Source organism: Chiloscyllium punctatum, chromosome 18, assembly GCF_047496795.1.
Source record: "Chiloscyllium punctatum isolate Juve2018m chromosome 18, sChiPun1.3, whole genome shotgun sequence".
NCBI classification, from domain to species: domain Eukaryota; kingdom Metazoa; phylum Chordata; class Chondrichthyes; order Orectolobiformes; family Hemiscylliidae; genus Chiloscyllium; species Chiloscyllium punctatum.
Genome location: NC_092756.1, coordinates 50,545,675 through 50,568,297, shown reverse-complemented (window position 1 = coordinate 50,568,297; position 22,623 = coordinate 50,545,675). Strand labels below are relative to the sequence as shown.

Genomic DNA, 22,623 nt, shown 5'->3' with positions numbered 1-22,623 from the left:
CTCGTCAGTGATTTAATGAAAACCAAATGGATGCGATGTCATTCTGTAGCATCTCTGTCGATTCCTCCGTTTCCGTTCCAACCTGGCTTAGATCTCGGGGCGCACCTTAATACTAGCGACGCTATGAAAGCACAGGTCCAGAGGTTCCTCTGAGAGTGGAATTTCTTTCATTGCTGTTGCTGATTGAATGAGCCACTAACGTGCGAACTGCTCCAAAACATGATTCAGGACCTCTGGTGCCAATTCTCACACGTTGAATAACGACAGACACCTTCCAAATGAGGTCTTTCAGAGACGACTTTGGGATACATTTGACAGACAGACTAGTTGAGGAATCCGTGGTGCACTGTGACACCAGCACATCAGCTTCTTCCCTGTCTTTGAACCGGGCCGCCTGCGCAAGGAATGCGAATGCGGTAATGCTTTTCGTGGAAGGATCAGAAGGGGGTAACTACACTCTCAAACAGAATGGCATATGATCAGAACCAGGTTGGAGAAAAACGTTACAATGCTTTTGCACAGTAATTAAACGGAGCGGCATTGCATTGCACTACGAGCGACGATTTATTCGAGCAAACTCGAAGGCAGGTTTGCACATGGGAAAGCAGGCAAAAAAGCTCCGTTCTTGTCGATGTCAAAGGCTGCAGTTGAAGAGCAAAGCAGTTTCTGCCCAGTTTCGAACTGGGGACCTTTCGCGTGTAAGGCGAACGTGATGACCACTACACTACAGAAACAAGCCTCGGTCGTCCTCGCTGCAGCTCAGTGGCATCCAGCACTGAAAGTTGAAGCCATTCGACCTTTCACCTTTCTGTTTCCGTTAGCTCGTTGTTTAATGGGACTTGTTTAATTTTGGCTATGTGGTGAGCATGGACGAGATACACCGAAGTATCTGTTTCCACGCGGTGTACCCCAATAACGTTGTGTCGCTTACACCTGCTTTAAAGAATTACGTTTTTGCGGAGCTTACCGTCGCAGTCTGTGGCAAAATCTTTTCGTCTGTTCGACTGCTCACGGGAAAGGTAGCATTGTGAAACACTGCAGAAACGAACGACTTCCTTACTTTTGCTCCGACTGACCATACTCCGTGAAAATTTCCCAGATTCTCAGTTGAGGATTTTTGCAGCTGGAAGCTACCTCAGAAACCCTGTTAATTCGTAATGTATTGAGCGAATCGCAAAACAGAAAGCATTTAACACCGAACACAAACAAAACGGGAAAACCAAATGCATTTTCAGACACAGCGAGCATGAATGCTAAATGTGAGACAGTCAGGGGGCATGAGCCATAACGTAATCACACAACTAACAACAGGGCAATTCCAAACTACTCTTTCAAACATACTGGAGCCTGAGTGCACCACCACTTCCCAGACAATGCTGCAAAGAGACAAAAAAAGAACATAATAAGAATGGGCCATAAAAAGTGAATTTCACCAATCACAGTCTCGATTAGATTACCTTTCCCTTCCGATGACTCCAGGACTGAAATGAAGGAAGTGGGAGAAATTCAATAACATATGACATCGAAATACATTGGAACGATTTTCTCATTGGCCAGAAAACCAAATAACAACGAGTCGAGTCACCGTAGGACTCTGTTTCGCAACAACGATGAAATAGCAGTCTCCATTCGGTTCCAGTAAAAGCTCAACTTGCCTGGAACAGAAAGCAACAGTAGAGCCGCTGGCGATTTTCCGCGCGGGAGGCGAACACGATCATGACAGCACAGACACTTTGGAAAATTCGGCACTTACCAACACCACAATCAATTCCCCGGGAAGCAAACTCATTTTGCTTCTGTTTTAAACAGAAATGCCGCAGGGGATCGAAACAGCATTTAAACCAGCTGCTCCGCAGAAACGGCAGCGGTGGGATTGGAACCCACGCCTCAGTCGAGACTGGAGCCTTAATCCAGCGCCTTAGACCGCTCGGCCACACTACCAACACGCCCACGACTCCATTTTCTTGCACTTCCAATTGTGTTCCTGCATAACAACAGATGTAAACTCACGTGAAAAGGGTTCCATGATCCCTCTCCGACTCGCACAGCTGCTGGGATGTGCCCGTCTACAATATCAATTTCTCAGCAGTTAACGATAGCCCATCAATCCAGACAAAAATCACTGGTAAACTGAGTCTATCTTCTCAGACTCGCTTCAGCTACAGATGTATCTGTGAGTGCGTGAGAATATATGATCGGTTATGATTGGGTCAAATTACCATGAGCTACTTGACATTACTGCAATTTCGATTCTTGCTTTGCTCAATGATTTCACCCATTGCTCGAAACAGGACAACGTTCACGTTTACACGGAACATGAAACACACCGGACTACAGGGGAAATGCACAAAGCTGAGCAGGCCGTGCCCCAAATCATACCGTGCAGCATAGTTTCAGTCACTGTGTCTGTTTTGCAGAATAAGGTTCCCAAAGAATGTTCCACCCTAAAACCGGAGGTAGCATTACAATCCGAGAAGGACAGATTACATTGTGAGGAAGGTCTGACCTCGGGGCCGGTTCGAGATGCCACTTTCCTTGCCTTTTACCTAACCGTGCAATTTGCTGCAGATTGCACCTGGACATGAGCCTCATGGATACCAACTGAGTTGGAAACCTGTGTGGGAATCGATGAGAAAAAGCGACTCAATAAAGTTTAACAAGTTCCATGGTGCTTTTTAGAAATGCAGTTTCTCTTCACCTCAATCCAAAAGGCAGTTTCCGAACATAGTAACAGAAGTCAAAAGGTAATTACCTCACCCCACCCCCACTCCGGAAGAGGTGCTAACTGCCCTTGATTGCTTTTTGTTCACGATGTGAAGAGCTCTCACGCCTGAGTCACCGTCACGTCTCTGGTTGCTGAGTGAATCACAACGAAGGACTTTCTCCAGAGCTGCAACTGCCTCACTTCCCCACTCGCCCTCCCCGTTTACATTTTCCTGCTCGTCAGTGATTTAATGAAAACCAAATGGATGCGATGTCATTCTGTAGCCTCTCTGTCGATTCCTCCGTTTCCGTTCCAACCTGGCTTAGATCTCGGGGCGCACCTTAATACTAGCGACGCTATGAAAGCACAGGTCCAGAGGTTCCTCTGAGAGTGGAATTTCTTTCATTGCTGTTGCTGATTGAATGAGCCACTAACGTGCGAACTGCTCCAAAACATGATTCAGGAACTCTGGTGCCAATTCTCACACGTTGAATAACGACAGACACCTTCCAAATGAGGTCTTTCAGAGACGACTTTGGGATACATTTGACAGACAGACTAGTTGAGGAATCCGTGGTGCACTGTGACACCAGCACATCAGCTTCTTCCCTGTCTTTGAACCGGGCCGCCTGCGCAAGGAATGCGAATGCGGTAATGCTTTTCGTGGAAGGATCAGAAGGGGGTAACTACACTCTCAAACAGAATGGCATATGATCAGAACCAGGTCGGAGAAAAACTTTACAATGCTTTTGCACAGTAATTAAACGGAGCGGTATTGCATTGCACTACGAGCGACGATTTATTCGAGCAAACTCGAAGGCAGGTTTGCACAAGGGAAAGCAGGCAAAAAAGCTCCGTTCTAGTCGATGTCAAAGGCTGCAGTTGAAGAGCAAAGCAGTTTCTGCCCAGTTTCGTTTTTGCGGAGCTTACCGTCGCAGTCTGTGGCAAAATCTTTTCGTCTGTTCGACTGCTCACGGGAAAGGTAGCATTGTGAAACACTGCAGAAACGAACGACTTCCTTACTTTTGCTCCGACTGACCATACTCCGTGAAAATTTCCCAGATTCTCAGTTGAGGATTTTTGCAGCTGGAAGTTACCTCAGAAACCCTGTTAATTCGTAATGTATTGAGCGAATCGCAAAACAGAAAGCATTTAACACGGAACACAAACAAAACGGGAAAACCAAATGCATTTTCAGACACAGCGAGCATGAATGCTAAATGTGAGACAGTCAGGGGGCATGAGCCATAACGTAATCACACAACTAACAACAGGGCAATTCCAAACTACTCTTTCAAACATACTGGAGCCTGAGTGCACCACCACTTCCCAGACAATGCTGCAAAGAGACAAAAAAAGAACATAATAAGAATGGGCCATAAAAAGTGAATTTCACCAATCACAGTCTCGATTAGATTACCTTTCCCTTCCGATGACTCCAGGACTGAAATGAAGGAAGTGGGAGAAATTCAATAACATATGACATCGAAATACATTGGAACGATTTTCTCATTGGCCAGAAAACCAAATAACGACGAGTCGAGTCACCGTAGGACTCTGTTTCGCAACAACGATGAAATAGCAGTCTCCATTCGGTTCCAGTAAAAGCTCAACTTGCCTGGAACAGAAAGCAACAGTAGAGCCGCTGGCGATTTTCCGCGCGGGAGGCGAACACGATCATGACAGCACAGACACTTTGGAAAATTCTGCACTTTCCAACACCACAATCAATTCCCCGGGAAGCAAACTCATTTTGCTTCTGTTTTAAACAGAAATGCCGCAGGGGATCGAAACAGCATTTAAACTAGCTGCTCCGCAGAAATGGCAGCGGTGGGATTCGAACCCACGCCTCTGTCGAGACTGGAGCCTTAATCCAGCGCCTTAGACCGCTCGGCCACACTACCAACACGCCCACGACTCCATTTTCTTGCACTTCCAATTGTGTTCCTGCATAACAACAGATGTAAACTCACGTGAAAAGGGTTCCATGATCCCTCTCCGACTCGCACAGCTGCTGGGATGTGCCCGTCTACAATATCAATTTCTCAGCAGTTAACGATAGCCCATCAATCCAGACAAAAATCACTGGTAAACTGAGTCTATCTTCTCAGACTCGATTCAGCGACAGATGTATCTGTGAGTGCGTGAGAATATATGATCGGTTATGATTGGGTCAAATTACCATGAGCTACTTGACATTACTGCAATTTCGATTCTTGCTTTGCTCAATGATTTCACCCATTGCTCGAAACAGGACAACTTTCACGTTTACACGGAACATGAAACACACCGGACTACAGGGGAAATGCACAAAGCTGAGCAGGCCGTGCCCCAAATCATACCGTGCAGCATAGTTTCAGTCACTGTGTCTGTTTTGCAGAATAAGGTTCCCAAAGAATGTTCCACCCTAAAACCGGAGGTAGCATTACAATCCGAGAAGGACAGATTACATTGTGAGGAAGGTCTGACCTCGGGGCCGGTTCGAGATGCCACTTTCCTTGCCTTTTACCTAACCGTGCAATTTGCTGCAGATTGCACCTGGACATGAGCCTCATGGATACCAACTGAGTTGGAAACCTGTGTGGGAATCGATGAGAAAAAGCGACTCAATAAAGTTTAACAAGTTCCATGGTGCTTTTTAGAAATGCAGTTTCTCTTCACCTCAATCCAAAAGGCAGTTTCCGAACATAGTAACAGAAGTCAAAAGGTAATTACCTCACCCCACCCCCACTCCGGAAGAGGTGCTAACTGCCCTTGATTGCTTTTTGTTCACGATGTGAAGAGCTCTCACGCCTGAGTCACCGTCACGTCTCTGTTTGCTGAGTGAATCACAACGAAGGACTTTCTCCAGAGCTGCAACTGCCTCACTTCCCCACTCGCCCTCCCCGTTTACATTTTCCTGCTCGTCAGTGATTTAATGAAAACCAAATGGATGCGATGTCATTCTGTAGCATCTCTGTCGATTCCTCCGTTTCCGTTCCAACCTGGCTTAGATCTCGGGGCGCACCTTAATACTAGCGACGCTATGAAAGCACAGGTCCAGAGGTTCCTCTGAGAGTGGAATTTCTTTCATTGCTGTTGCTGATTGAATGAGCCACTAACGTGCGAACTGCTCCAAAACATGATTCAGGACCTCTGGTGCCAATTCTCACACGTTGAATAACGACAGACACCTTCCAAATGAGGTCTTTCAGAGACGACTTTGGGATACATTTGACAGACAGACTAGTTGAGGAATCCGTGGTGCACTGTGACACCAGCACATCAGCTTCTTCCCTGTCTTTGAACAGGGCCGCCTGCGCAAGGAATGCGAATGCGGTAATGCTTTTCGTGGAAGGATCAGAAGGGGGTAACTACACTCTCAAACAGAATGGCATATGATCAGAACCAGGTTGGAGAAAAACGTTACAATGCTTTTGCACAGTAATTAAACGGAGCGGCATTGCATTGCACTACGAGCGACGATTTATTCGAGCAAACTCGAAGGCAGGTTTGCACATGGGAAAGCAGGCAAAAAAGCTCCGTTCTTGTCGATGTCAAAGGCTGCAGTTGAAGAGCAAAGCAGTTTCTGCCCAGTTTCGAACTGGGGACCTTTCGCGTGTAAGGCGAACGTGATGACCACTACACTACAGAAACAAGCCTCGGTCGTCCTCGCTGCAGCTCAGTGGCATCCAGCACTGAAAGTTGAAGCCATTCGACCTTTCACCTTTCTGTTTCCGTTAGCTCGTTGTTTAATGGGACTTGTTTAATTTTGGCTATGTGGTGAGCATGGACGAGATACACCGAAGTATCTGTTTCCACGCGGTGTACCCCAATAACGTTGTGTCGCTTACACCTGCTTTAAAGAATTACGTTTTTGCGGAGCTTACCGTCGCAGTCTGTGGCAAAATCTTTTCGTCTGTTCGACTGCTCACGGGAAAGGTAGCATTGTGAAACACTGCAGAAACGAACGACTTCCTTACTTTTGCTCCGACTGACCATACTCCGTGAAAATTTCCCAGATTCTCAGTTGAGGATTTTTGCAGCTGGAAGTTACCTCAGAAACCCTGTTAATTCGTAATGTATTGAGCGAATCGCAAAACAGAAAGCATTTAACACCGAACACAAACAAAACGGGAAAACCAAATGCATTTTCAGACACAGCGAGCATGAATGCTAAATGTGAGACAGTCAGGGGGCATGAGCCATAACGTAATCACACAACTAACAACAGGGCAATTCCAAACTACTCTTTCAAACATACTGGAGCCTGAGTGCACCACCACTTCCCAGACAATGCTGCAAAGAGACAAAAAAAGAACATAATAAGAATGGGCCATAAAAAGTGAATTTCACCAATCACAGTCTCGATTAGATTACCTTTCCCTTCCGATGACTCCAGGACTGAAATGAAGGAAGTGGGAGAAATTCAATAACATATGACATCGAAATACATTGGAACGATTTTCTCATTGGCCAGAAAACCAAATAACAACGAGTCGAGTCACCGTAGGACTCTGTTTCGCAACAACGATGAAATAGCAGTCTCCATTCGGTTCCAGTAAAAGCTCAACTTGCCTGGAACAGAAAGCAACAGTAGAGCCGCTGGCGATTTTCCGCGCGGGAGGCGAACACGATCATGACAGCACAGACACTTTGGAAAATTCGGCACTTACCAACACCACAATCAATTCCCCGGGAAGCAAACTCATTTTGCTTCTGTTTTAAACAGAAATGCCGCAGGGGATCGAAACAGCATTTAAACCAGCTGCTCCGCAGAAACGGCAGCGGTGGGATTGGAACCCACGCCTCAGTCGAGACTGGAGCCTTAATCCAGCGCCTTAGACCGCTCGGCCACACTACCAACACGCCCACGACTCCATTTTCTTGCACTTCCAATTGTGTTCCTGCATAACAACAGATGTAAACTCACGTGAAAAGGGTTCCATGATCCCTCTCCGACTCGCACAGCTGCTGGGATGTGCCCGTCTACAATATCAATTTCTCAGCAGTTAACGATAGCCCATCAATCCAGACAAAAATCACTGGTAAACTGAGTCTATCTTCTCAGACTCGCTTCAGCTACAGATGTATCTGTGAGTGCGTGAGAATATATGATCGGTTATGATTGGGTCAAATTACCATGAGCTACTTGACATTACTGCAATTTCGATTCTTGCTTTGCTCAATGATTTCACCCATTGCTCGAAACAGGACAACGTTCACGTTTACACGGAACATGAAACACACCGGACTACAGGGGAAATGCACAAAGCTGAGCAGGCCGTGCCCCAAATCATACCGTGCAGCATAGTTTCAGTCACTGTGTCTGTTTTGCAGAATAAGGTTCCCAAAGAATGTTCCACCCTAAAACCGGAGGTAGCATTACAATCCGAGAAGGACAGATTACATTGTGAGGAAGGTCTGACCTCGGGGCCGGTTCGAGATGCCACTTTCCTTGCCTTTTACCTAACCGTGCAATTTGCTGCAGATTGCACCTGGACATGAGCCTCATGGATACCAACTGAGTTGGAAACCTGTGTGGGAATCGATGAGAAAAAGCGACTCAATAAAGTTTAACAAGTTCCATGGTGCTTTTTAGAAATGCAGTTTCTCTTCACCTCAATCCAAAAGGCAGTTTCCGAACATAGTAACAGAAGTCAAAAGGTAATTACCTCACCCCACCCCCACTCCGGAAGAGGTGCTAACTGCCCTTGATTGCTTTTTGTTCACGATGTGAAGAGCTCTCACGCCTGAGTCACCGTCACGTCTCTGGTTGCTGAGTGAATCACAACGAAGGACTTTCTCCAGAGCTGCAACTGCCTCACTTCCCCACTCGCCCTCCCCGTTTACATTTTCCTGCTCGTCAGTGATTTAATGAAAACCAAATGGATGCGATGTCATTCTGTAGCCTCTCTGTCGATTCCTCCGTTTCCGTTCCAACCTGGCTTAGATCTCGGGGCGCACCTTAATACTAGCGACGCTATGAAAGCACAGGTCCAGAGGTTCCTCTGAGAGTGGAATTTCTTTCATTGCTGTTGCTGATTGAATGAGCCACTAACGTGCGAACTGCTCCAAAACATGATTCAGGACCTCTGGTGCCAATTCTCACACGTTGAATAACGACAGACACCTTCCAAATGAGGTCTTTCAGAGACGACTTTGGGATACATTTGACAGACAGACTAGTTGAGGAATCCGTGGTGCACTGTGACACCAGCACATCAGCTTCTTCCCTGTCTTTGAACCGGGCCGCCTGCGCAAGGAATGCGAATGCGGTAATGCTTTTCGTGGAAGGATCAGAAGGGGGTAACTACACTCTCAAACAGAATGGCATATGATCAGAACCAGGTTGGAGAAAAACTTTACAATGCTTTTGCACAGTAATTAAACGGAGCGGCATTGCATTGCACTACGAGCGACGATTTATTCAAGCAAACTCGAAGGCAGGTTTGCACATGGGAAAGCAAGCAAGAAAGCTCCGTTCTTGTCGATGTCAAAGGCTGCAGTTGAAGAGCAAAGCAGTTTCTGCCCAGTTTCGAGCTGGGGACCTTTCGCGTGTAAGGCGAACGTGATGACCACTACACTACAGAAACAATCCTCGGTCATCCCCGCTGCAGCCCAGTGGCATCCAGCACTGAAAGTTGAAGCCATTCGACCTTTCACCTTTCTCTTTCCGTTAGCTCGTTGTTTAATGGGACTTGTTTAATTTTGGCTATGTGGTGAGCATGGACGAGATACACCGAAGTATCTGTTTCCACGCGGTGTACCCCAATAACGTTGGGTCGCTTACACCTGCTTTAAAGAATTACGTTTTTGCGGAGCTTACCGTCGCAGTCTGTGGCAAAATCTTTTCGTCTGTTCGACTGCTCACGGGAAAGGTAGCATTGTGAAACACTGCAGAAACGAACGACTTCCTTACTTTTGCTCCGACTGACCATACTCCGTGAAAATTTCCCAGATTCTCAGTTGAGGATTTTTGCAGCTGGAAGTTACCTCAGAAACCCTGTTAATTCGTAATGTATTGAGCGAATCGCAAAACAGAAAGCATTTAACACGGAACACAAACAAAACGGGAAAACCAAATGCATTTTCAGACACAGCGAGCATGAATGCTAAATGTGAGACAGTCAGGGGGCATGAGCCATAACGTAATCACACAACTAACAACAGGGCAATTCCAAACTACTCTTTCAAACATACTGGAGCCTGAGTGCACCACCACTTCCCAGACAATGCTGCAAAGAGACAAAAAAAGAACATAATAAGAATGGGCCATAAAAAGTGAATTTCACCAATCACAGTCTCGATTAGATTACCTTTCCCTTCCGATGACTCCAGGACTGAAATGAAGGAAGTGGGAGAAATTCAATAACATATGACATCGAAATACATTGGAACGATTTTCTCATTGGCCAGAAAACCAAATAACAACGAGTCGAGTCACCGTAGGACTCTGTTTCGCAACAACGATGAAATAGCAGTCTCCATTCGGTTCCAGTAAAAGCTCAACTTGCCTGGAACAGAAAGCAACAGTAGAGCCGCTGGCGATTTTCCGCGCGGGAGGCGAACACGATCATGACAGCACAGACACTTTGGAAAATTCGGCACTTACCAACACCACAATCAATTCCCCGGGAAGCAAACTCATTTTGCTTCTGTTTTAAACAGAAATGCCGCAGGGGATCGAAACAGCATTTAAACTAGCTGCTCCGCAGAAACGGCAGCGGTGGGATTGGAACCCAATCCTCAGTCGAGATTGGAGCCTTAATCCAGCGCCTTAGACCGCTCGGCCACACTACCAACACGCCCACGACTCCATTTTCTTGCACTTCCAATTGTGTTCCTGCATAACAACAGATGTAAACTCACGTGAAAAGGGTTCCATGATCCCTCTCCGACTCGCACAGCTGCTGGGATGTGCCCGTCTACAATATCAATTTCTCAGCAGTTAACGATAGCCCATCAATCCAGACAAAAATCACTGGTAAACTGAGTCTATCTTCTCAGACTCGATTCAGCTACAGATGTATCTGTGAGTGCGTAAGAATATATGATCGGTTATGATTGGGTCAAATTACCATGAGCTACTTGACATTACTGCAATTTCGATTCTTGCTTTGCTCAATGATTTCACCCATTGCTCGAAACAGGACAACTTTCACGTTTACACGGAACATGAAACACACCGGACTACAGGGGAAATGCACAAAGCTGAGCAGGCCGTGCCCCAAATCATACCGTGCAGCATAGTTTCAGTCACTGTGTCTGTTTTGCAGAATAAGGTTCCCAAAGAATGTTCCACCCTAAAACCGGAGGTAGCATTACAATCCGAGAAGGACAGATTACATTGTGAGGAAGGTCTGACCTCGGGGCCGGTTCGAGATGCCACTTTCCTTGCCTTTTACCTAACCGTGCAATTTGCTGCAGATTGCACCTGGACATGAGCCTCATGGATACCAACTGAGTTGGAAACCTGTGTGGGAATCGATGAGAAAAAGCGACTCAATAAAGTTTAACAAGTTCCATGGTGCTTTTTAGAAATGCAGTTTCTCTTCACCTCAATCCAAAAGGCAGTTTCCGAACATAGTAACAGAAGTCAAAAGGTAATTACCTCACCCCACCCCCACTCCGGAAGAGGTGCTAACTGCCCTTGATTGCTTTTTGTTCACGATGTGAAGAGCTCTCACGCCTGAGTCACCGTCACGTCTCTGGTTGCTGAGTGAATCACAACGAAGGACTTTCTCCAGAGCTGCAACTGCCTCACTTCCCCACTCGCCCTCCCCGTTTACATTTTCCTGCTCGTCAGTGATTTAATGAAAACCAAATGGATGCGATGTCATTCTGTAGCCTCTCTGTCGATTCCTCCGTTTCCGTTCCAACCTGGCTTAGATCTCGGGGCGCACCTTAATACTAGCGACGCTATGAAAGCACAGGTCCAGAGGTTCCTCTGAGAGTGGAATTTCTTTCATTGCTGTTGCTGATTGAATGAGCCACTAACGTGCGAACTGCTCCAAAACATGATTCAGGACCTCTGGTGCCAATTCTCACACGTTGAATAACGACAGACACCTTCCAAATGAGGTCTTTCAGAGACGACTTTGGGATACATTTGACAGACAGACTAGTTGAGGAATCCGTGGTGCACTGTGACACCAGCACATCAGCTTCTTCCCTGTCTTTGAACCGGGCCGCCTGCGCAAGGAATGCGAATGCGGTAATGCTTTTCGTGGAAGGATCAGAAGGGGGTAACTACACTCTCAAACAGAATGGCATATGATCAGAACCAGGTTGGAGAAAAACTTTACAATGCTTTTGCACAGTAATTAAACGGAGCGGCATTGCATTGCACTACGAGCGACGATTTATTCAAGCAAACTCGAAGGCAGGTTTGCACATGGGAAAGCAAGCAAGAAAGCTCCGTTCTTGTCGATGTCAAAGGCTGCAGTTGAAGAGCAAAGCAGTTTCTGCCCAGTTTCGAGCTGGGGACCTTTCGCGTGTAAGGCGAACGTGATGACCACTACACTACAGAAACAACCCTCGGTCATCCCCGCTGCAGCCCAGTGGCATCCAGCACTGAAAGTTGAAGCCATTCGACCTTTCACCTTTCTGTTTCCGTTAGCTCGTTGTTTAATGGGACTTGTTTAATTTTGGCTATGTGGTGAGCATGGACGGGATACACCGAAGTATCTGTTTCCACGCGGTGTACCCCAATAACGTTGTGTCGCTTACACCTGATTTAAAGAATTACGTTTTTGCGGAGCTTACCTTCGCAGTCTGTGGCAAAATCTTTTCGTCTGTTCGACTGCTCACGGGAAAGGTAGCATTGTGAAACACTGCAGAAACGAACGACTTCCTTACTTTTGCTCCGACTGACCATACTCCGTGAAAATTTCCCAGATTCTCAGTTGAGGATTTTTGCAGCTGGAAGTTACCTCAGAAACCCTGTTAATTCGTAATGTATTGAGCGAATCGCAAAACAGAAAGCATTTAACACGGAACACAAACAAAACGGGAAAACCAAATGCATTTTCAGACACAGCGAGCATGAATGCTAAATGTGAGACAGTCAGGGTGCATGAGCCATAACGTAATCACACAACTAACAACAGGGCAATTCCAAACTACTCTTTCAAACATACTGGAGCCTGAGTGCACCACCACTTCCCAGACAATGCTGCAAAGAGACAAAAAAAGAACATAATAAGAATGGGCCATAAAAAGTGAATTTCACCAATCACAGTCTCGATTAGATTACCTTTCCCTTCCGATGACTCCAGGACTGAAATGAAGGAAGTGGGAGAAATTCAATAACATATGACATCGAAATACATTGGAACGATTTTCTCATTGGCCAGAAAACCAAATAACGACGAGTCGAGTCACCGTAGGAGTCTGTTTCGCAACAACGATGAAATAGCAGTCTCCATTCGGTTCCAGTAAAAGCTCAACTTGCCTGGAACAGAAAGCAACAGTAGAGCCGCTGGCGATTTTCCGTGCGGGAGGCGAACACGATCATGACAGCACAGACCCTTTGGGAAATTCGGCACTTACCAACACCACAATCAATTCCCCGGGAAGCAAACTCATTTTGCTTCAGTTTTAAACAGAAATGCCGCAGGGGATCGAAACAGCATTTAAACTAGCTGCTCCGCAGAAATGGCAGCGGTGGGATTCGAACCCACGCCTCTGTCGAGACAGGAGCCTTAATCCAGCGCCTTAGACCGCTCGGCCACACTACCAACACGCCCACGACGCCATTTTCTTGCACTTCCAATTGTGTTCCTGAATAACAACAGATGTAAACTCACGTGAAAAGGGTTCCATGATCCCTCTCCGACTCGCACAGCTGCTGGGATGTGCCCGTCTACAATATCAATTTCTCAGCAGTTAACGATAGCCCATCAATCCAGACAAAAATCACTGGTAAACTGAGTCTATCTTCTCAGACTCGATTCAGCGACAGATGTATCTGTGAGTGCGTGAGAATATATGATCGGTTATGATTGGGTCAAATTACCATGAGCTACTTGACATTACTGCAATTTCGATTCTTGCTTTGCTCAATGATTTCACCCATTGCTCGAAACAGGACAACGTTCACGTTTACACGGAACATGAAACACACCGGACTACAGGGGAAATGCACAAAGCTGAGCAGGCCGTGTCCCAAATCATACCGTGCAGCATAGTTTCAGTCACTGTGTCTGTTTTGCAGAATAAGGTTCCCAAAGAATGTTCCACCCTAAAACCGGAGGTAGCATTACAATCCGAGAAGGACAGATTACATTGTGAGGAAGGTCTGACCTCGGGGCCGGTTCGAGATGCCACTTTCCTTGCCTTTTACCTAACCGTGCAATTTGCTGCAGATTGCACCTGGACATGAGCCTCATGGATACCAACTGAGTTGGAAACCTGTGTGGGAATCGATGAGAAAAAGCGACTCAATAAAGTTTAACAAGTTCCATGGTGCTTTTTAGAAATGCAGTTTCTCTTCACCTCAATCCAAAAGGCAGTTTCCGAACATAGTAACAGAAGTCAAAAGGTAATTACCTCACCCCACCCCCACTCCGGAAGAGGTGCTAACTGCCCTTGATTGCTTTTTGTTCACGATGTGAAGAGCTCTCACGCCTGAGTCACCGTCACGTCTCTGGTTGCTGAGTGAATCACAACGAAGGACTTTCTCCAGAGCTGCAACTGCCTCACTTCCCCACTCGCCCTCCCCGTTTACATTTTCCTGCTCGTCAGTGATTTAATGAAAACCAAATGGATGCGAAGTCATTCTGTAGCCTCTCTGTCGATTCCTCCGTTTCCGTTCCAACCTGGCTTAGATCTCGGGGCGCACCTTAATACTAGCGACGCTATGAAAGCACAGGTCCAGAGTTTCCTCTGAGAGTGGAATTTCTTTCATTGCTGTTGCTGATTGAATGAGCCACTAACGTGCGAACTGCTCCAAAACATGATTCAGGACCTCTGGTGCCAATTCTCACACGTTGAATAACGACAGACACCTTCCAAATGAGGTCTTTCAGAGACGACTTTGGGATACATTTGACAGACAGACTAGTTGAGGAATCCGTGGTGCACTGTGACACCAGCACATCAGCTTCTTCCCTGTCTTTGAACCGGGCCGCCTGCGCAAGGAATGCGAATGCGGTAATGCTTTTCGTGGAAGGATCAGAAGGGGGTAACTACACTCTCAAACAGAATGGCATATGATCAGAACCAGGTTGGAGAAAAACTTTACAATGCTTTTGCACAGTAATTAAACGGAGCGGCATTGCATTGCACTACGAGCGACGATTTATTCGAGCAAACTCGAAGGCAGGTTTGCACAAGGGAAAGCAGGCAAAAAAGCTCCGTTCTAGTCGATGTCAAAGGCTGCAGTTGAAGAGCAAAGCAGTTTCGAACTGGGGACCTTTCGCGTGTAAGGCGAACGTGATGACCACTACACTACAGAAACAAGCCTCAGTCGTCCCCGCTGCAGCTCAGTGGCATCCAGCACTGAAAGTTGAAGCCATTCGACCTTTCACCTTTCTGTTTCCGTTAGCTCGTTGTTTAATGGGACTTGTTTAATTTTGGCTATGTGGTGAGCATGGACGAGATACACCGAAGTATCTGTTTCCACGCGGTGTACCCCAATAACGTTGTGTCGCTTACACCTGCTTTAAAGAATTACGTTTTTGCGGAGCTTACCGTCGCAGTCTGTGGCAAAATCTTTTCGTCTGTTCGACTGCTCACGGGAAAGGTAGCATTGTGAAACACTGCAGAAACGAACGACTTCCTTACTTTTGTTCCGACTGACCATACTCCGTGAAAATTTCCCAGATTCTCAGTTGAGGATTTTTGCAGCTGGAAGTTACCTCAGAAACCCTGTTAATTCGTAATGTATTGAGCGAATCGCAAAACAGAAAGCATTTAACACGGAACACAAACAAAACGGGAAAACCAAATGCATTTTCAGACACTGCGAGCATGAATGCTAAATGTGAGACAGTCAGGGTGCATGAGCCATAACGTAATCACACAACTAACAACAGGGCAATTCCAAACTACTCTTTCAAACATACTGGAGCCTGAGTGCACCACCACTTCCCAGACAATGCTGCAAAGAGACAAAAAAAGAACATAATAAGAATGGGCCATAAAAAGTGAATTTCACCAATCACAGTCTCGATTAGATTACCTTTCCCTTCCGATGACTCCAGGACTGAAATGAAGGAAGTGGGAGAAATTCAATAACATATGACATCGAAATACATTGGAACGATTTTCTCATTGGCCAGAAAACCAAATAACGACGAGTCGAGTCACCGTAGGACTCTGTTTCGCAACAACGATGAAATAGCAGTCTCCATTCGGTTCCAGTAAAAGCTCAACTTGCCTGGAACAGAAAGCAACAGTAGAGCCGCTGGCGATTTTCCGCGCGGGAGGCGAACACGTTCATGACAGCACAGACACTTTGGAAAATTCGGCACTTACCAACACCACAATCAATTCCCCGGGAAGCAAACTCATTTTGCTTCTGTTTTAAACAGAAATGCCGCAGGGGATCGAAACAGCATTTAAACTAGCTGCTCCGCAGAAATGGCAGCAGTGGGATTCGAGCCCACGCCTCTGTCGAGACTGGAGCCTTAATCCAGCGCCTTAGACCGCTCGGCCACACTACCAACACGCCCACGACTCCATTTTCTTGCACTTCCAATTGTGTTCCTGCATAACAACAGATGTAAACTCACGTGAAAAGGGTTCCATGATCCCTCTCCGACTCGCACAGCTGCTGGGATGTGCCCGTCTACAATATCAATTTCTCAGCAGTTAACGATAGCCCATCAATCCAGACAAAAATCACTGGTAAACTGAGTCTATCTTCTCAGACTCGATTCAGCTACAGATGTATCTGTGAGTGCGTGAGAATATATGATCGGTTATGATTGGTCAAATTACCATGAGCTACTTGACATTACTGCAATTTCGATTCTTGCTTTGCTCAATGATTTCACCCATTGCTCGAAACAGGACAACGTTCACGTTTACACGGAACATGAAACACACCGGACTACAGGGGAAATGCACAAAGCTGAGCAGGCCGTGTCCCAAATCATACCGTGCAGCATAGTTTCAGTCACTGTGTCTGTTTTGCAGAATAAGGTTCCCAAAGAATGTTCCACCCTAAAACCGGAGGTAGCATTACAATCCGAGAAGGACAGATTACATTGTGAGGAAGGTCTGACCTCGGGGCCGGTTCGAGATGCCACTTTCCTTGCCTTTTACCTAACCGTGCAATTTGCTGCAGATTGCACCTGGACATGAGCCTCATGGATACCAACTGAGTTGGAAACCTGTGTGGGAATCGATGAGAAAAAGCGACTCAATAAAGTTTAACAAGTTCCATGGTGCTTTTTAGAAATGCAGTTTCTCTTCACCTCAATCCAAAAGGCAGATTCCGAATATAGTAACAGAAGTCAAAAGGTAATTACCTCACCCCACCCCCACTCCGGAAGAGGTGCTAACTGCCCTTGATTGCTTTTTGTTCACGATGTGAAGAGCTCTCACGCCTGAGTCACCGTCACGTCTCTGGTTGCTGAGTGAATCACAACGAAGGACTTTCTCCAGAGCTGCAACTGCCTCACTTCCCCACTCGCCCTCCCCGTTTACATTTTCCTGCTCGTCAGTGATTTAATGAAAACCAAATGGATGCGATGTCATTCTGTAGCCTCTCTGTCGATTCCTCCGTTTCCGTTCCAACCTGGCTTAGATCTCGGGGCGCACCTTAATACTAGCGACGCTATGAAAGCACAGGTCCAGAGTTTCCTCTGAGAGTGGAATTTCTTTCATTGCTGTTGCTGATTGAATGAGCCACTAACGTGCGAACTGCTCCAAAACATGATTCAGGACCTCTGGTGCCAATTCTCACACGTTGAATAACGACAGACACCTTCCAAATGAGGTCTTTCAGAGACGACTTTGGGATACATTTGACAGACAGACTAGTTGAGGAATCCGTGGTGCACTGTGACACCAGCACATCAGCTTCTTCCCTGTCTTTGAACCGGGCCGCCTGCGCAAGGAATGCGAATGCGGTAATGCTTTTCGTGGAAGGATCAGAAGGGGGTAACTACACTCTCAAACAGAATGGCATATGATCAGAACCAGGTTGGAGAAAAACTTTACAATGCTTTTGCACAGTAATTAAACGGAGCGGCATTGCATTGCACTACGAGCGACGATTTATTCGAGCAAACTCGAAGGCAGGTTTGCACAAGGGAAAGCAGGCAAAAAAGCTCCGTTCTAGTCGATGTCAAAGGCTGCAGTTGAAGAGCAAAGCAGTTTCGAACTGGGGACCTTTCGCGTGTAAGGCGAACGTGATGACCACTACACTACAGAAACAAGCCTCAGTCGTCCCCGCTGCAGCTCAGTGGCATCCAGCACTGAAAGTTGAAGCCATTCGACCTTTCACCTTTCTGTTTCCGTTAGCTCGTTGTTTAATGGGACTTGTTTAATTTTGGCTATGTGGTGAGCATGGACGAGATACACCGAAGTATCTGTTTCCACGCGGTGTACCCCAATAACGTTGTGTCGCTTACACCTGCTTTAAAGAATTACGTTTTTGCGGAGCTTACCGTCGCAGTCTGTGGCAAAATCTTTTCGTCTGTTCGACTGCTCACGGGAAAGGTAGCATTGTGAAACACTGCAGAAACGAACGACTTCCTTACTTTTGTTCCGACTGACCATACTCCGTGAAAATTTCCCAGATTCTCAGTTGAGGATTTTTGCAGCTGGAAGTTACCTCAGAAACCCTGTTAATTCGTAATGTATTGAGCGAATCGCAAAACAGAAAGCATTTAACACGGAACACAAACAAAACGGGAAAACCAAATGCATTTTCAGACACTGCGAGCATGAATGCTAAATGTGAGACAGTCAGGGTGCATGAGCCATAACGTAATCACACAACTAACAACAGGGCAATTCCAAACTACTCTTTCAAACATACTGGAGCCTGAGTGCACCACCACTTCCCAGACAATGCTGCAAAGAGACAAAAAAAGAACATAATAAGAATGGGCCATAAAAAGTGAATTTCACCAATCACAGTCTCGATTAGATTACCTTTCCCTTCCGATGACTCCAGGACTGAAATGAAGGAAGTGGGAGAAATTCAATAACATATGACATCGAAATACATTGGAACGATTTTCTCATTGGCCAGAAAACCAAATAACGACGAGTCGAGTCACCGTAGGACTCTGTTTCGCAACAACGATGAAATAGCAGTCTCCATTCGGTTCCAGTAAAAGCTCAACTTGCCTGGAACAGAAAGCAACAGTAGAGCCGCTGGCGATTTTCCGCGCGGGAGGCGAACACGTTCATGACAGCACAGACACTTTGGAAAATTCGGCACTTACCAACACCACAATCAATTCCCCGGGAAGCAAACTCATTTTGCTTCTGTTTTAAACAGAAATGCCGCAGGGGATCGAAACAGCATTTAAACTAGCTGCTCCGCAGAAATGGCAGCAGTGGGATTCGAGCCCACGCCTCTGTCGAGACTGGAGCCTTAATCCAGCGCCTTAGACCGCTCGGCCACACTACCAACACGCCCACGACTCCATTTTCTTGCACTTCCAATTGTGTTCCTGCATAACAACAGATGTAAACTCACGTGAAAAGGGTTCCATGATCCCTCTCCGACTCGCACAGCTGCTGGGATGTGCCCGTCTACAATATCAATTTCTCAGCAGTTAACGATAGCCCATCAATCCAGACAAAAATCACTGGTAAACTGAGTCTATCTTCTCAGACTCGATTCAGCTACAGATGTATCTGTGAGTGCGTGAGAATATATGATCGGTTATGATTGGTCAAATTACCATGAGCTACTTGACATTACTGCAATTTCGATTCTTGCTTTGCTCAATGATTTCACCCATTGCTCGAAACAGGACAACGTTCACGTTTACACGGAACATGAAACACACCGGACTACAGGGGAAATGCACAAAGCTGAGCAGGCCGTGTCCCAAATCATACCGTGCAGCATAGTTTCAGTCACTGTGTCTGTTTTGCAGAATAAGGTTCCCAAAGAATGTTCCACCCTAAAACCGGAGGTAGCATTACAATCCGAGAAGGACAGATTACATTGTGAGGAAGGTCTGACCTCGGGGCCGGTTCGAGATGCCACTTTCCTTGCCTTTTACCTAACCGTGCAATTTGCTGCAGATTGCACCTGGACATGAGCCTCATGGATACCAACTGAGTTGGAAACCTGTGTGGGAATCGATGAGAAAAAGCGACTCAATAAAGTTTAACAAGTTCCATGGTGCTTTTTAGAAATGCAGTTTCTCTTCACCTCAATCCAAAAGGCAGATTCCGAATATAGTAACAGAAGTCAAAAGGTAATTACCTCACCCCACCCCCACTCCGGAAGAGGTGCTAACTGCCCTTGATTGCTTTTTGTTCACGATGTGAAGAGCTCTCACGCCTGAGTCACCGTCACGTCTCTGGTTGCTGAGTGAATCACAACGAGGGACTTTCTCCAGAGCTGCAACTGCCTCACTTCCCCACTCGCCCTCCCCGTTTACATTTTCCTGCTCGTCAGTGATTTAATGAAAACCAAATGGATGCGATGTCATTCTGTAGCCTCTCTGTCGATTCCTCCGTTTCCGTTCCAACCTGGCTTAGATCTCGGGGCGCACCTTAATACTAGCGACGCTATGAAAGCACAGGTCCAGAGTTTCCTCTGAGAGTGGAATTTCTTTCATTGCTGTTGCTGATTGAATGAGTCACTAACGTGCGAACTGCTCCAAAACATGATTCAGGACCTCTGGTGCCAATTCTCACACGTTGAATAACGACAGACACCTTCCAAATGAGGTCTTTGAGAGACGACTTTGGGATACATTTGACAGACAGACTAGTTGAGGAATCCGTGGTGCACTGTGACACCAGCACATCAGCTTCTTCCCTGTCTTTGAACCGGGCCGCCTGCGCAAGGAATGCGAATGCGGTAATGCTTTTCGTGGAAGGATCAGAAGGGGGTAACTACACTCTCAAACAGAATGGCATATGATCAGAACCAGGTTGGAGAAAAACTTTACAATGCTTTTGCACAGTAATTAAACGGAGCGGCATTGCATTGCACTACGAGCGACGATTTATTCGAGCAAACTCGAAGGCAGGTTTGCACAAGGGAAAGCAGGCAAAAAAGCTCCGTTCTAGTCGATGTCAAAGGCTGCAGTTGAAGAGCAAAGCAGTTTCTGCCCAGTTTCGAACTGGGGACCTTTCGCGTGTAAGGCGAGCGTGATGACCACTACACTACAGAAACAAGCCTCGGTCGTCCCCGCTGCAGCTCAGTGGCATCCAGCACTGAAAGTTGAAGCCATTCGACCTTTCACCTTTCTGTTTCCGTTAGCTCGTTGTTTAATGGGACTTGTTTAATTTTGGCTATGTGGTGAGCATGGACGAGATACACCGAAGTATCTGTTTCCACGCGGTGTACCCCAATAACGTTGTGTCGCTTACACCTGATTTAAAGAATTACGTTTTTGCGGAGCTTACCTTCGCAGTCTGTGGCAAAATCTTTTCGTCTGTTCGACTGCTCACGGGAAAGGTAGCATTGTGAAACACTGCAGAAACGAACGACTTCCTTACTTTTGCTCCGACTGACCATACTCCGTGAAAATTTCCCAGATTCTCAGTTGAGGATTTTTGCAGCTGGAAGTTACCTCAGAAACCCTGTTAATTCGTAATGTATTGAGCGAATCGCAAAACAGAAAGCATTTAACACCGAACACAAACAAAACGGGAAAACCAAATGCATTTTCAGACACAGCGAGCATGAATGCTAAATGTGAGACAGTCAGGGGGCATGAGCCATAACGTAATCACACAACTAACAACAGGGCAATTCCAAACTACTCTTTCAAAAATACTGGAGCCTGAGTGCACCACCACTTCCCAGACAATGCTGCAAAGAGACAAAAAAAGAACATAATAAGAATGGGCCATCAAAAGTGAATTTCACCAATCACAGTCTCGATTAGATTACCTTTCCCTTCCGATGACTCCAGGACTGAAATGAAGGAAGTGGGAGAAATTCAATAACATATGACATCGAAATACATTGGAACGATTTTCTCATTGGCCAGAAAACCAAATAACGACGAGTCGAGTCACCGTAGGAGTCTGTTTCGCAACAACGATGAAATAGCAGTCTCCATTCGGTTCCAGTAAAAGCTCAACTTGCCTGGAACAGAAAGCAACAGTAGAGCCGCTGGCGATTTTCCGCGCGGGAGGCGAACACGATCATGACAGCACAGACCCTTTGGGAAATTCGGCACTTGCCAACACCACAATCAATTCCCAGGGAAGCAAACTCATTTTGCTTCAGTTTTAAACAGAAATGCCGCAGGGGATCGAAACAGCATTTAAACTAGCTGCTCCGCAGAAATGGCAGCGGTGGGATTCGAACCCACGCCTCTGTCGAGACAGGAGCCTTAATCCAGCGCCTTAGACCGCTCGGCCACACTACCAACACGCCCACGACTCCATTTTCTTCCACTTCCAATTGTGTTCCTGCATAACAACAGATGTAAACTCACGTGAAAAGGGTTCCATGATCCCTCTCCGACTCGCACAGCTGCTGGGATGTGCCCGTCTACAATATCAATTTCTCAGCAGTTAACGATAGCCCATCAATCCAGACAAAAATCACTGGTAAACTGAGTCTATCTTCTCAGACTCGATTCAGCGACAGATGTATCTGTGAGTGCGTGAGAATATATGATCGGTTATGATTGGGTCAAATTACCATGAGCTACTTGACATTACTGCAATTTCGATTCTTGCTTTGCTCAATGATTTCACCCATTGCTCGAAACAGGACAACGTTCACGTTTACACGGAACATGAAACACACCGGACTACAGGGGAAATGC

At 46.4% G+C, this 22,623-nt stretch overlaps 4 non-coding genes across 4 annotated transcripts; all 4 read right to left on the bottom strand.

Moving 5' to 3' along the window:
• Positions 1-661: 661 nt before the first annotated feature.
• trnav-uac (transfer RNA valine (anticodon UAC)) lies at positions 662-734 on the bottom strand. The gene has a single exon. It is a non-coding gene; the product is annotated as a tRNA-Val (tRNA).
• Positions 735-4,526: 3,792 nt separating this feature from the next.
• Positions 4,527-4,608, bottom strand: trnal-aag (transfer RNA leucine (anticodon AAG)). The gene has a single exon. It is a non-coding gene; the product is annotated as a tRNA-Leu (tRNA).
• A 1,659-nt stretch (positions 4,609-6,267) lies between these two features.
• trnav-uac (transfer RNA valine (anticodon UAC)) lies at positions 6,268-6,340 on the bottom strand. Its single transcript has one exon. It is a non-coding gene; the product is annotated as a tRNA-Val (tRNA).
• Positions 6,341-20,938: 14,598 nt separating this feature from the next.
• On the bottom strand, positions 20,939-21,011 carry trnav-uac (transfer RNA valine (anticodon UAC)). The gene has a single exon. It is a non-coding gene; the product is annotated as a tRNA-Val (tRNA).
• Between the last annotated feature and the right edge of the window lie 1,612 nt (positions 21,012-22,623).